The 14,163-nt window shown below is 42.9% G+C and overlaps 1 protein-coding gene across 1 annotated transcript in view; it reads right to left on the reverse strand.

Annotated features, from left to right (window-relative positions):
* Window positions 1-11,741, reverse strand: part of plxnb1b (plexin b1b) — a 135,867-nt gene extending 124,126 nt beyond the window's left edge. Inside the window, 1 exon segment of the mRNA XM_034082633.2 lies at window positions 11,337-11,741. The gene's annotated coding sequence lies outside the window, so the exon portion shown is untranslated.
* Between the last annotated feature and the right edge of the window lie 2,422 nt (window positions 11,742-14,163).

Genomic DNA, 14,163 nt, shown 5'->3' on the forward strand with positions numbered 1-14,163 from the left:
GTTGCCACTTGGCAACAGTCAGCTGTCGGTATTTCAAAATGCTTCTTTTCACGCTTGCCTGCATGCCTCGGAAAGCCACACACACACACACGAGAAACAAAATGTGGCAAGTGTCACCAAAGCAGATGCCTCTTGTATTGTTGCCTCTGGTGTCAAAAGCCAAAGCTAGCTGCCTGACGTCATGTAAATGATATTCAATTTCAAGCGCGCTTCTAAGTCCATTCATTTTAAATCACAAGCCAGGAGGAATTGGCCACCTGTCTGACCGCGCAATGCAAAGAACAACTCAGCAGAGCAAAAGTGAAGCCCATAAATCTCCAAGTTTCCTAATTAGAAAGAACCACATTGGCTGCATTTCAGGATAACTTCAAAGTTTATTTTCTAAAGGAGTTGTTCGGATGCCGAAGGTTATCTTCCAGATGGTGGACACTCCCTTTTCCGCCACACCCACTCACCTGTCCTTCCTCAGAGGAGACAGAAAAGGAGTCTGCAGTAAACACCAGCTGCTCCCCAACTGATAGACAGGGGAAGAGACACTCTCCCTCCCCCTCTGTCGCTCTCCTCGAGGTACGACGGCTTCACCTCTCTAAACCTCACAATCCCCCTCTCTGGTTGGCCGGTCTTTCCAGCCTCCTCTTTAACAAAAGAAACAAAAGGAGGCAGGGACACTTTTCCTCTTCCCCCCCTGCAGAGAGAAGGGGAAGGGAGAACAAGACCTGCAGACCACCCCTACCAAAGATGCAAAGCACAGCAAAAGGTGTCCACAAGAAATAATGTTGCAAGGCATGCAAACAACTTTCCAGCTTTTGACAGCACCTCTGAGAAGTACATGGAGGAATGTGCAGGTGCTGAACCGTAACCTCCGCTTATGTTGTCTACCGCCACCTTGTTTATACCTTGTTTGAATGAAAATGGTACCCGAGGATGCACGTGTGTGGTATGTTGTGTACTAAAGCTGTGATAACTGGTTGGAGTTTGGACCTTCGGAGAGAGGATGCTTTTGTGGGATGGGGCTTGTATTTTGGCAGCTTTTCCCATGCAGTCATTTTCCAGTGTAAGGCTGTGTGAGGTGGTCACACAGCCTTACACTGTGGGAACTTAAAACACACACAACATGAAGCCATTGTCTCTCGTTGTGCTTTCCTCTCCACTGCTCTTGCCCTACTTACATGAAGAGTTAGTGAAACTAACTTTGGGCTCTGCTCAAGAGGTAATGTCTCGGATACTTTCTGAGGTCGCTGACAGAACTGTTGATTGTGACTATTGAGCAGATGTGTTCCAACATCACAATGACTGCTACAACAACATTAACAGCTATACCATCCATTTCTATACTGCATCTGCATCAAGGAGGTCAACCCATGAAGATCAATGGATGGTCAAATGAAAACCTCCAGTCCCTCATTAGTAATGGAAACTGTAGCCAACGGTTGGATAATAAGAGAGATTCAAAACAAAGATGAAACACAATTACAGAAAATGAAGGATCACCGTGGATACAGAGGAACAAAGACCATAACGTGTTTGAAGTGGCAGTCACTGTTTTGGGCCCACCACCCCTTTCAGTGTCAATGGAGAAGCAGATCACCATCAGCTACACTTCTACCCTTGTTGTCTGCCCCAAAACCACTGACTTGACCTACCAAAACAAAATCACAATATAGTTATAGTTGAATAGATTATTTTTGAAGTGACAAGTGCACGATCCTTATTTCAAACTACAAAATTGGTGATGGAATGTTTTTTAATCATCTTTTTGGTTAACAGGTTTAAATAAGGTTGTTCTTGTATTTTCAGTCACAGTACAACGCCTGAGGAAGAGCTCGGAACCAGTTGTCTTGCCTACCTGCCTGTCAGCCTTCCATCTCGTGCACAAACTTATCCCGTGCCCTCATTGGTCTTGTGTTGGAGGAGGGGCTCTGTAAGGAAGTCTGAAGGAAGGGGCAGATTTTTTCAGTTGCTACTTTCAAATTTTAGCTTACTCCATTCTTAAATACCCTACCGTTAATACAGAACAACCATGTGCATGTCCAGTGTCCCCTCCACCCTCAACGACCCCGGGTGGAGGTCTCGTCTTCTCATCACAAGTGCGTTAACAAAGCTCTTCTCATCAATGTCACCCTATCTCACTAGCCGGGCCTCTTTCTCCCAGAGCTTTTTACAAACGGCTGCTTCAGCTCTGCAGGCAGAAGGGACATGATACGGGAGCATGGGTGAGCATCAATGCAGCAGCGAGGGAATACTGAGAAAATGAGAGCTGCGGGAAGTGTCAAGTTTTGAGCTAGGAGCGGTGAATGTGGAAAGGAAGGATAGGATTGAATTGCTAGTGATGTAAGGAGCTTTTAGAGGGGTGTGAGGATGCATGCAGGAGGTGAGCCAGAGAGAAGTGAAGAGAGGCTGATAGAAGCCACTAGTTTGGGAAGTGTCCCCTAACTACACATTCACATTTCACTATGATGTTATCAATGGAAAACAATAACAGACATACAGGTGACTGCTTTTGGCTTAGTTCTCTTTATCTCAACTTCATTCTTTCTGATTGGTACAACGAATGGCTCTAAATACAACCATGTCCAAGAACCTCAAGGTCAGGATGTAATCAAAATCCCACTCAGATACGCACTTCTTTTAGTACACTGGGTGTCTGCATTCATTGCTGCGGTCACGCGTGTTTGGCGGTGCATACAGTACATGTTAAAGTCATAAATCTTGTGCTAAACACAGACATCCTGTGCAGAAACACACACTGTGTGGGGGGGCGTACATTTTTAGAATTGAGCCGCCCCTTTGTAGATACTATCTCTTTACGTTTTAGTAGAGATGTCCCGATCCGATCACGTGATCGGGGATCGGAGCCGATCACGTGATTTAAAAAAGATCGGGGATCGGGAGAAAAAAAATCGGGGATCGGGTTTCTTTTTTTTCTAGAAATTTTTTTTTTTTTTTATTTAATGTTACAAAACAAAAATGACCATGTTCACGTCTTAAAGTCATCCTGAGGACTTAGTAGCAGTAAGCTAACGAGAGGAAAATGTCAGGAGTTTGGAAGTATTATAAAATTGAAAGCGAAGGCAGTGTAACAGCCAGATGCAATGTTTGCAAGGCGGAGGTTCCGCGTGGTGGAAAGAACAGAGCTACGTTCAACACGACCAATCTAATACGCTACCTGAGAAACAAACACCAACAACAACACGACGAGTACACAGCGGCCACTCAGGTGACGGCACTGAAACAACCAACACTTTCAGACACTTTTAAAAGGAAAGAGAAACTGCCCCAGAACAGTGAAAAGGCCAACACAATAACAGCCAAGATAGCTGAATTCATCGCGTTGGATGACCAGCCGTTATCTGTTACCTTTTTTTTCTCTTAATGCACTGCATAAAGATTGGATCGGGAAAAATCGGTATCGGCAGATTGTCAAAATCAAATGATCGGAATCGGATCGGGAGCAAAAAAAGGTGATCGGGACATCCCTACGTTTTAGTGATGGGAATTCCGGCTCTTGTTAGTGAGCTGGATCATTTGGCTCGGCTCACGAAGAAGAGCCGGCTCTCTCGGCCCCTAAATGGCCATTCATTTTACCACTGTTTACCACGGAGCCTCAGCCCCGGCGCTCGCCCCCCCGTCAAGGCTCGCCGGCAGTACACTTTCCGTCACAGGAACACACTTTGCTGGCGGAAAAAAGAATCCCACCACACTCCTTTGCCCCTCCAACAGAGGGATGTCCTTGTCCTTCATTTCAAGCGATAAAAACTCTCGATCTTCTCTGAATGCCCAGGCGACACGACCACTGACACTGACCTTAGGCAAACACACCCGCTTCATTCATGACGGAACAATTACAGAGCAAACGCACACGCACACACAAAACATGGGCTGCATGTGGTGGGGGCATGCAGCGTACCCTAAGGAGTTAATAATTTACACTTGTACACTTGCTTCTTCAAAGAGAATTCAACACTAATCTATTTTACAATCCTCGGCAGGGCATATATTCTGGGTCCACATTTACATATCTGAATAATGAACAGGCTACCCAGTCTAATTAAGCCCTCAGAGAATCCTGAGCAGCGTTATCACTGTTCTTGTTATCAAAGAAAACCCTCAGTCCAAAGTGAATTAAGCTTTGCTGATTCAGATAACGGACAGAAAAAGACGGGAGCTTCCTTCGGACCAGTTTGCGGCTAAGATTTGCAAAGCAGTAAGCAGAGAGATCTGAGGGAATCCAAATGTGACTTCAGCCAGTCACGTCCGAGTCTCCAGGCACAGCAGAACACCTCGGAGCAGACTACCCAGCACTGAGATGTCTTTAAACAGCCTGAACACTACATCAATATGCAGAAACCTAAATCAACCCGGCGTCCGAGTTGCCTTTTGTATCTCAATGTTTGCATGAATATGTGCATAATCACGCGGCATGAATCTTTCACAAATGTCTTGAAGTACAGAACAAATGTACAGTGAACCACAAAGCATTAGATGATGCATTAAACACACTCAAATGGAAGTCAACAACAGACACTAAGATTCAGACTGCTCAAATTAGGCTATATTTAATAAGTGCTATCTTGAGGTCTCCTACAGAGTGCTGGGGGTATGTGTCGGGGGGGGCTCGTATCAGATTCCATGCCCCTCTTTTATCCCTCGTCTCAAGGTTTGCAGCACCAGCATATTGTCCCTAATCTGTGTGCATCTGTTGGTTCTCAAAGCCACATTAAACAGCCAAAGCACTCTGATAAGGTGACTGACTTAATGCTCAGTGACATCATTAAATTGAGTATGTAATCTGGTCATGGGAGATGAGGAGCTCTTGACCCCCTGGCGGGCCAGAAGAGCCGGGTCTCTGGTCCTTTTGGGGTGATGCTTTCCAACTGGCAAGATAAAAGCTGGCTGCAGAGAATGTTCACCAATATAGAGTTACTGCCAGGTGAGCTCACCTGGTGGTTTCCTGTGAAGCCATCAGAACGTAAGATGTCCGTGGGGCCAAACTACACATCTCTGTCGGTCTGTGATGTCATGTGGGCCGAAACAGATTTAAACAAGGCAGAGGTTGCGCTAGACTTTTTCGCTGCCCGTAGGCAGGATTGTAACATTTCCGTCCGGGGGGGCGCACGCTCGTGAACTGTTATCGCCGTGTTATGCATGCCCACTGCACCTCGCGGGAGCGCTCACAGCGTAAAGCCAAAACGGCAAAGTTAGGTTTGGAAACGGTATCATTTCCTTTTTGGCGGGCATGCATAACACCGGCGCCTCGCTGCGGGGAAACTTTGACGCTGTTCAGAGTTTGTTCTAATCTCTCAAAAATGACAGACTGCTTGCAGATTTTTCCGTCCTTGTTAAACAAAAATCTGTCAGACGGAAAATATTCTTTTAACGCGACCTCTGCAAGGCCTAAACAAAAAAATTCAGATATGATCTGGGGATTCTTGTTCTGCAGTCAGGCCATTTTGGCATCATGCGCCACTGAGCAACTTTGATCGTTAGGAACAGGCCCTCACCGCCAACACTGTTTCCAGTTCTTTACATCCATGTTTCTGGTCCATAGTTATCCTTTAAGAAAATTAAATAACTTGAGATTCTTACAGAATAAAAAAAAATGTGTAAAAGATGGGGTATGCTTAAAAAGTGTAAAGTGTAAGTGTATATTCACCCTTGATGCGATGGAAGTTAAACACTGTTCAACCCAAACACTTTGAATTAAAGCAAACCGTCTGCTTAACACTTGGAGGAACCATGTGGGATGTGTTCCTTTTCATAATGAGACCGTTTATCACAGAGGCAGGTGGAGTAAGCTGTCAGAATGCTTCTACAGCACTTCTTGTCCAATAGTGGTCTGGAAACCGACTCCCCCCACAACAATCTGACATCAGAATTGGTGGGGGCCTATGTCCTGCAATTTCTATTACTTTCAGAGACCAACAATCTCACATTAATGTTAACTTCTCTCCATGATTGAGAAAGGAGCAAGGGTTTTCACAAATACAAAGCTATACAAGTCGTCCAGGACACAACGACTGAAACATCTGCAAAGTTATTCCCACATTTAAACTAATTCCCGTCTCCAGTGTAGCTGTCTGAATATCAATAAACACATTTCGATTTCAAACCAGACACCACCGTTTGAGCCTGACCTCGCAACAACAGCTCTGTCCTGGCTTCAATGTTAACAGCAACTTGGTCAACAACCATCTCCTCCCCAGCCAGTCACACTATCAAAGCCTCAGTCCATCCTTCATGTCTCCCCAGCTGTTTCTCACTAGAATAACTGCATGAATGTCAAATTGGATGCCAAACAACACAAATCCCAGAAGTGTTTCCGTATCCTCTCAGACACCGGGTGCCCTCGCTCGGCTGATGACAGCAGATAACTTCATGTTGTATTAAGGATGTTTGTTTGGTTGGAAAAGGCAGTGATGACAGGTTTGGAAACCACATTCTCCCTGCAGGCCCTCCAGCTACCAGACAGAAATGGACACGTGCACCTTTTGACCTTTGGCCCTTTGACTGTGGCAGAATTTGTGAGACGAGTCTTGTTTATTGCAGAGCCACTTTACCACCTCTGCCGTCACAAAAGACTATCAGTTACACGCTGATATCTGTGAAGGTAGTTGCTACTTATAAGTCAATCGAAATTAGTTCAGGGTTTCCACACAGACTATACTTGGGCGGGCCGCCCAGGTATATTAACGGCCGCCCAAGTATATTTCGCGACCCATTTAGGGTTTTTTTAATTTTTTTTTGTATTCGTCCGTGACGCCATCTGCGATCGATTAACTTGTGGACAATGATCCCTCACTACCTTGCACTAATCTCGCCTCCTTCTGGCCTGTTAAGTGGCCTGCCTCACACAGGGTGACTGGCTGTCCACATGATGTGGCCTGCCGACATGGCCACTGTCATACAGATCATAAATCAAAGCCCTTGATTGGTCTCCGTGTGTCATTCAAGCTCGGGATAAGCTCAGCTCAGGTGAGGTAAAGGACTCTCTGAGTGTTTAGATAGTTAACTTAGTCTAAGTTCTCAGTGGGTCTCAAACGGTGTGGTCACCATTTATGTAAACACATATTTCCATTTGAGAGGGTAGTGATTGGTCTAATCAGCGAGGTGGGCTGAAGATCGGAAGGCTGTGAGTTCAGGAACACCACCACTAGTGTGCCCTTGAGTAAGGCACTTAGCCCTTAGTTACTCCAGGGAGAATGTCCTGTGATCGGTCATTATAAGTCGCTTTGGATAAAAGCGTCAGCTAAATGAAATGTAATGTGATTAGTAATATATGCATGAATAAATAAATAAAAGTTAACTTGGTGAAAAAAGGTAAGATACACTTTTAAAACTTGTTGAGAGAAAACTAGTCTTTGCTGCTGCCTCAAAGAGGAGCAGGGGGGAGAGGAGGGAGACAGGTTTCAGTGTTTTTTTCATATTGGAAATGGTATGTTATTGGTTATGGCCATGATTTTATGATTATTGAAATGTATACAGTTCTGTTTAATATAGGTGTTTCCATAGATCCAGTCTCTTTATTTTGCCCTCAAAATGCACCAGATTGATGCATTTAACTCAAATAAAAAATAAAATCTTACCCTGGACCCCCATAGAGGATTTGAGGTCGACCCCCTCTAAAAATCACATGGATAGGTTCCTAAATACATTTATAAATAAAATAAAAAAATGTAATAGTAACATATTTCCATATGTTCATGTGTGGGTAATAGATTTAAACTATAGGGCTATCATTATGGGCCCTGCTTGTACCTGTTCGCTCTGCCATCGCGCTAACAAGCGACCAACAGAAAGGTTAATGTTCTTGCACGTCACCTCACCCCCCCCCATATACAGGAATGAAAAGTCAATAAATAAACATGTTGTTAACAACTACAACAATAAACTCAACTAATCACCCATGTTATTCCAATGAACTCCGCAGAAGATAATATTACCGTTGTTGATTCTCGAAGAACCAATATCCTTCTTCATTGAACTCGCACCATTTAAAACTAGGGATGCACGATATTGGTTTTTTGAAACCGATACCTTCCTGCTTCTCAAGACCGATACCGATACCATAATATATATATATATATTAAATGTACCTGTAATTTTTGCACACCTGGTGGTAGAAAAAAGAGCAAATGACATGAGTATTACTACTATGAACAAAACAAAGCCAAGAACAGTTTTGACTCTTCAAAGTGACCATATTTATTTTCCCAAATAAACTTCTTGCCTTTTTCAAAAGCCTCGTCGATAGGTAAAAGCCCCGGTGCCTTTGCAGCTGGCTTTGGATTCGCCGTTAGTTTAGCAGCGCAGGCGTCTTCGTACGCTTTTAACACACCATCGTAGCCATGGCGATGTTTCAGGTGACTGATCAGGTTGGAAGTATTATAGCTCGTTGCCTTTTTCCCTCCTCGTGGAACTTCTGCATTGCATGTGTTAATACAAATAGCAAGCGAACTATCTAACTCTGAAACTTTGAAATAGTCCCATTCTACCGACGACATGTTTGTTTACTGTCCTGGCTTCACGGCCGCACACCATTTACGTCACAGCCAGGCATGAGTTAGGGAGCGCTGGATTTGTGAAAAACTCCCCTCTTCCTAAACCACTATACCACACTACTGGCAAAACGGGAGGAGCCGAGTGAAAAACAAGCGCCCCTCATTCCAACCCACACCGCAGTATTTTTTTCTTTTTTTTTACCCAAAAAATATATTGTATATTATCGGGGCTATTAATACTTTTATCGGGTTTATCGGGATGACGTCATAATTCCTAATATATAATTATCGTGCACCACTATTTAAAATGTCCTCTTTTTCCATCTCAGGTCAAGCCTGTAAAAGGTCAAATGTGCACACCATAATGATGGCATTTATAAACGGGGCCAAAGGTCATTAAACAAGTCCAGGCAGCTCTGAGACCTGGGGTCTGACTTTCACCAGGTACAAGAACATGCCGGCAACTAGCAGTCATTCACTTCGGGGGAAATTAAAACATGTGCTCCACTTAACACTCAAACATCCATCTCACTCAATTGCATGCACTCAGATTCTGGCATAAACCACAACCTTCACTTGAGGAAGCACTTGAAAACTGTACTCATACGTGTCCCGCTTGGCTGTTTTTCAGTAGATGCAGCCTATCTTTACTCTAGAACTAGAACAACAACAAACTAGGGATAGTTTCATGTGGGTCCAACACAAAACTAACAATGTGACAATGCACCAAATGACATTCAATGATATTGCTACAAGGGCTCTGTGCTGCAGTTAAAAGAAGCTTAGCCTCCACAACTTGAGAAACTTTAAAAAGGCAATGCAATGGCCAAGTGGATAGGTTCCATACCACATGGGTGAAAATGCCCCTGACTCTCTTTTACCATCAAATGAAGGCTCAAACGGCCCCAAAACTAAACATGTTAAATGAGCTTCCATTAAGATGTGCAGACAAATCATTCAAGTATGCGCAAGAGCACCATGTCTGGGAACAGGCTTACTGTATGTTCACAATGCCACCAACAACCTAAAGTAAATGAGCAATCATCATCATCAACGGGAGGGGATATTCCACATCATTTCCTGGCTTATACTAAGCCACCAATTCTGTTATGGAGGCAAGAGGAGCAGATGGCCATGGGTTAAGAAGGCACTTAAGTGTGAGCAGACCCTCAACCATGGGGGAGAAAACCACAGAGGTCGCTCACTGGCAACCCCTGTGATTACCTTCAACCAGGACACTTGTAAAAGAGTTAACAATGAAATACAGTTACGGTGTTAAGAAAATAACAAGAAGACCCCCACCTGACCTTAGATCTGGAGGAGCATGAGCATGAGCCCAGCAGGAGTTCCACCTGGTCCTTTCTCATTGCTTAATAAACTCACACCAATATGCAATGTTTGCAGTTTAACGATTATGAATATGAGGGTTTAGAAAATGATTAAGTATAGCACTAAAAGAACCTTCCTCCTTAATGGCGATTCTCTACAAATGAATAATGATTTTAAAAGATAAGGTATTTGACGCATTATTTAGATTGTGAACTTATTGTATTAGGATGCTTTGACAAACAGAATATATCTCATAATAAAAGCTGGCCATTTATGTTTTGTATTTTATAGAAAAAGGTTATGTTACACATTTCTTCTCTAGTACATTTTGCAAACAGATGATACAGACATAATAACATGATTTACATTGATGTAAATTAACTAAGTAGATTTACATAGGTACTGTACAATATTGAGGTAATGTTGTACTTCTACTCCACTACATGAATTTAATCCCTTTAGTTACTTCACAGATCTGGATGAATGATGTGAAATATAATCAAGTGTTGAATCAGACTTTAGTTCCACCTGGAGTAAATCCACAAGCTACCCTGCAGTCTACAAAGTACTTCAGACTAGCTGCACCTCCACCAGCTACCCTGCAGTCTACAAAGTACTTCAGACTAGCTGCACCTCCACCAGCTACCCTGCAGTCTACAAAGTACTTTAGACTAGCTGCACCTTCACCAGCTTTGAGAACACTTTCATGATCAATCATTATAAAACATATCATATATATTATTCTGAGATGGACCAATCTGCACAATCACTACTTTACTTTTGGTACTTTAAGTATATTTCGATGCCAATACGTTTATATTTTTACTGCAGAATCCTTTACTTCTAACAGAGTATTCCTACCCTCTGGTACTTTAACTCAAGTACAATATCCGAGTAGTTTTTCTACATCTGATGATTTAAAAAATGGATGCATGTGGCTGGCGCGTTAATCACACAGTCCTGGTTCATCTCCATAGTACATCGCAGTGTGTTGGAGCGGCTGAATGTGACCGCTTTCAAGGAGAAGGCAGCTTGTTTTCGGGAAGGTTCTGTTGGATAGACTGGAGTAAGGATTTGATTTGGTTGTCTGATCTCTGAGCTGTTGTGCCAGTCTATAAAGACATGCTGACCAATGTTGTACTAACAGTATGCCTCTATCAAAGAAGTGTTGAACCGCTTCGCATTACATACCGTCACACCTCATTCTATCAATGATAGCTGGTGCAAGAGCGCCTGGGTGTGTATTGGACAAGTTAGCCAACTATGAGAGGCACTGAGAAGTTCAACAGAAAGTCAGCTAGCTTTAACCAACTCAGTTAATGGAGTTATTCACGCAAAGCCTGGAGGAGAACACAGTGGCAAAGGGTTGGAAAAGCGTCCATTGATATCGTTTTAGACATGATAGAGAAACGGAGCACGTGGAAACAGAGGCAGTTTAATCCGAACAGATAAAAACCTGAGTAAAGCGGAGCGGAGGCGGATACACTACACCGGCCAGACTGCACTCACCTTGCCCGGTGAACAGCTCTCAGTCCCCGGCTGCTCACTCCTCGTTTCAGCGAAGCTACCTCCTCTTCACCGTTTCACTCAGTATCCCATGTATCTGTAACCGGTGCTTGTATGCGCAGACACATTAGCTAAACGTATTTTAAGGTTATTACTCGTCGTTACGAGATAACAGATTCCATTTTCGTTTAGTCCAGACTTGCAACTGTCCACTTTCAACTTTCACTAGTTCACACACCTACCGCCGCCGGGAAAATCTGTGCAGTTATTCCATGCAGTAAAAAGTAGGCTACTGTTAAGTGTAGTTTCTGTCCTCCTGGGCTGCTGCTCCGGCTCTCCCCCACATGTAGTAGCCGGTGAGCGGTGGAAGGTTTGGGGCTGCGCTCAGCTCTCAGCAGGGGGAACGAGAGGGGATATATCAGGCTGCATTCAAGTGCTCCTCGTTTTTTCTATAACCAAGCTAGAAAGTAAAGTAGATATACCGTTTTCTTTTCGAAAAACAGGTAAAATGTGTTTTAAAAATAAAATGAACACGAGTTGTGTTTATATATCTGCTTGTGTGTAAATGCATAAGCTATAATGGTCTAAGATGCAAACTGTGATATATTAATGGCTGTTTAAAAACTGCAGTGGTGTTACCAAGTTGGCAGTAAATACAGTATATTTTGATTTGATCTAAATTTGCCAACAAACCACCGCGAGCACACCTCATGGACCATGGCCATGGAGGGAAACACTAATAATGTAACTTAATCTAATCCACGGAAAGCTTTTTTAGCTCTATTTATTTTCCAAGACTGTTTAGGAAATACGAGCATTTACGGAAATCAGTTCCTTTCATAAGCTTCTACACTTTTCCACTGTGTCAATATGGGCTGCGATGTATCTGAAGTCTAATATTTCCCCTAGCACATGAAGGCAGCATTACCCACAGGAGAAATGGCTGGTGCATGGTAGACCCCTGGTGGACAGCTGGAGACACGCAGCCCACTTTAGACTGTTAATCACAGCTGGGATGGCTTGATTCCCACAGCTTTGTCACTTCACTGACATTTAATTACACGGGCTTACAGTCTTCTACCTACCCGTCCAACAGCATTGCCTTTTATTAAGAGAGATAAATTGTATGCCTCATTAAAAGGGTGAACGCTATGATGTTAATACTGGTTGAATTGATTACCATTAACATATCCCTCAAGCACCCTTGGGGGTGCATGCCCCACAATACATCCCACTGTGAGTTAGCTAAAACAAAGAAACAAAGGAGTCCAACAAAGATAAGGTTTTGCTTTTTTCAAACAATCACCAATCTATAATGCAGGATTACACAAGATTGTTTTAGCATAAGGCTGGGATGGCTGGAATGAACATTTTCTGTACGCCATGCAGTGATGGAAAAACTGTTCACATTTGTTACCTGAGTGATTGTACTTAATCCTGATTGTTTTAATACTCAACTTCAAGTAAAAGTACTGCATCAAGAATCATATCCAAGTAAAAGTATTTAAGTATGATTAGGAAAATGTATTATTTTATTCAAGTAGTCATTGCAGAAAAAAAAACCTTTAAAATATTTTACAATTTTTTTTTAAAAACATTCTAAGCACAAGCAGCACATGTTCAGATTTAAGAAGCTGGAACCGTAAAATAATATTATTTTTGAACAAAAAACCTGTTTGCAAAATGTCCATGGGAGCCTGCCTGCAGACCTCCACTCTCAGGACAGTTCCGGTGCAGACCTCCACTCTCAGGACACCTCCACCATAGATATATATAAACACTAGATGGCTCATGGGAGATTTTCCAGCGTAGCTGACTGGCCGCCATCTTGCTACAGTCAACAGTTACTCTGATTCGCGTTATGGTAGCTGTTGTCAGGTGAGTGATCGGCACAAAAATACTCTTAACTCGCTGAAATCTTGACTGATTTACAAACGGTTTGGTTTATTATAAACATTATTAGCATGGCTATGATACAGGATGCTTGGACATGTTGAAATTGCAGCTTTTCTTTGTGTATGTGGTTGTATTTATTAGCTGGCTAATAACAAGAGGCTGTCAGTGAGACCTAGTATTACAAAGTTGACCCAGCAACTTTACACCAGTGGGAGAGGCAGAACTGCTCTTTCTTTTCAACATAACTTAAGTTACACATGATTTCTTCCAAGTGGTTTGGCTTGTTAAAAACATCTTGCATTATGATACAGGAATTTGCTGGCTTTGTGTTTACAGAAGTACCTGACTATGCCGGACTTTTGTGCAGCCTCCGGATGCTCCAATCGCCGCTGTCTGCAAACAAGAACCCGTGGGATCACCACATATGTTTATGTTTGCTCAGTCTAATAAACCCATAATATGGTTGTGAAATAATACCAAAGCTGAGGCTGGACGATGATTGATTGTTAGTGTGCCATGTGTCACTGTGTGTCTTATTGGTTTTGTGGTATACTGTATTTTATTTTATTGTGTGCAAGACACATTTAAAACAAATAACCTTGAAGCCCCATCTCTCCCCACCTGCTCCTGCTTCCTACATCCCCTCCACACCACACCAAGTTGTTCTTCTTAATAATAATAATACATTTATGTTGGGGGGCCGCCTTTCATAACACCCAAGGACACCTTACAGGGGCATAGGGGCAATATAGGGAACCATTTAAACAGTGGATTTTGTGATATATCAGCCGGGGTGAGTCAAGACAAACCACACATGGACTACAGAAGGACATATGGTACAGTTTATATTATTCTTGGTCTTTTTTCAATAACATATTTCAAAGGTTCTGGATTTGTTTACAAATCTAGAAACTAAATACAAAACTAGGATGAT

This window comes from Pseudochaenichthys georgianus, chromosome 5, assembly GCF_902827115.2.
Source record: "Pseudochaenichthys georgianus chromosome 5, fPseGeo1.2, whole genome shotgun sequence".
NCBI lineage: Eukaryota > Metazoa > Chordata > Actinopteri > Perciformes > Channichthyidae > Pseudochaenichthys > Pseudochaenichthys georgianus.